This window comes from Neophocaena asiaeorientalis, unplaced genomic scaffold (assembly GCF_003031525.2).
Source record: "Neophocaena asiaeorientalis asiaeorientalis breed wild unplaced genomic scaffold, Neophocaena_asiaeorientalis_V1.1 scaffold104, whole genome shotgun sequence".
In the NCBI taxonomy this organism is placed as follows: domain Eukaryota; kingdom Metazoa; phylum Chordata; class Mammalia; order Artiodactyla; family Phocoenidae; genus Neophocaena; species Neophocaena asiaeorientalis.
The window spans coordinates 1,738,566-1,740,126 of record NW_020175679.1 but is presented as its reverse complement, the minus strand read 5'-3'; the positions used below and the strand labels follow the sequence as shown (position 1 = coordinate 1,740,126).

At 60.2% G+C, this 1,561-nt stretch overlaps 1 long non-coding RNA gene across 1 annotated transcript; it reads left to right on the top strand.

Annotated features, from left to right (window-relative positions):
* The first annotated feature begins 292 nt into the window (after positions 1 to 292).
* On the top strand, positions 293 to 1,187 carry LOC112390870 (uncharacterized). The gene is made up of 3 exons (XR_003001351.1): positions 293 to 468; positions 597 to 706; positions 964 to 1,187. It is a non-coding gene; the product is annotated as an uncharacterized LOC112390870 (long non-coding RNA).
* Positions 1,188 to 1,561: the final 374 nt, after the last annotated feature.

Genomic DNA, 1,561 nt, shown 5'->3' with positions numbered 1-1,561 from the left:
AGGGGGCACTGGCTCACGTCAGCCCCACAAACTCAGGATCAGGAACTTGGTTTGGGGGAGACCTCTATTCCTGCAGATTTTGTAGAATTGCTGTATTCAGTTCTCAATCCCTCTTTTTTTTTTTTTTTTTGGCTTTGAAACCTTAGCTGTCTGGACGTTGCCTGGAAGGAAGTGGCGGGGGAGGATTCCCTGACCCCAAGGGGAAAGCGCGTCTAGGGATGCCTGGACCTCAGCCAACACATCTTGCCCACCACCGTGTGATCTTTCTAGGCTGTCTTGCCGTCCAGTCGACACAGCACAGTTCCCAGGACGGGGCGGTGCTGCATCTCAGGGGCGGAACCTGCTGGGCCCCATTTTCAGAAATCAGCGGAGCAGAAAGAGAAGAGGGCGCGTTTCCTGCTTCTCCTCTGGGCACAGTCCTCGGAGCGACGCCGGCCCAGGCCCTGTGGGGCGGACTTGCAGCTGGCGGTCAGCCAGGGGGTGGGGGCGGGGCTGAGGGCTTGTCCCTCCAGGCAGACCCGCTGCAGCCCGGGTGGGCTCCCCGCAAGGGGTGTTCCACCTGCCTAACCCCGTTCCTCCCCTCTCTCCAACCAAAGCTTCAGGGAGCTCCTTTTACACCGTCCTGCCCCTCTGAGGCCTAGGTAGGCACAGGACGGCTCTGAGTGGTTTCCAGGTGAACACACCTGTCCGCAGGTGTGTCCCGGAGGTGGGTGTGTTTTGAACTTAGCCACGTGGGGCTGGGAGGAGAACGGGAGACTGTGGAGGCGGGTGGCTGATGCAGGGCCCACGTGCCAAACAGAGGTTCTGCAGAGCCAGCCCTGGAATGTGGGCGCGGGGCGGGTGGGGTCACCGCGGGTCCCTGATCAGGGCTGGGGACTTGCCCCTCGGTGTCCTGATCTGCAGAGTGATGGGATTGGTCCCCCCACCCTGACACCTTTGCAAATTCTAACTGTGCTTTTCAAGGCTAAACACCTTCATCCGAGTCTCACCCCGAAGGCGACACCCTGGGTCCTGGCGAGACACCCCGCGGAGCTCAGGCCCCCACGGCCGCTGGTTAACCCGACGGCTGCTCCTTTCTGACTGTGCTGCATGGCACACGGCGCATTTTCTGCAGGACGGTCCAGTGTGTGAGGCTTTCAGTTGTAGAACGGGGTAATCTGGAAGCTGTCTTTTCTGTCAAAACAAGGATTATACAGCCTGGCAGTGATGATTCCTTAGTTTCAGAGTTTCTTTTGTTTTAACTGAGTGCTGCTTTTCTGTGTCTAACCACGTCTGGACTGCCAGGCCCTCACCACTGCATATGGAAAGCATGCCTTTTGAAAAGTTTCTAACGGTTTTGATTACACACCGAGGGACTGAAGGGAGGGGTGGCCTCCCGGGACCCAGCAGCATCGCTCCTTAGCTCACCAGGGAACCGGCTGGAGTGGACGGGCCCGTCTGCAGCGGGCTGGGTGGGAGGGCCAGGGGTATGTCCCGACGCGGTGGGAGCGCTGCTGGGAGGGTCACTGCGGGGCCGCAGTCGGGCAGGCCCCCACCCCGGCCCCGACTTCGGCAGAACCAG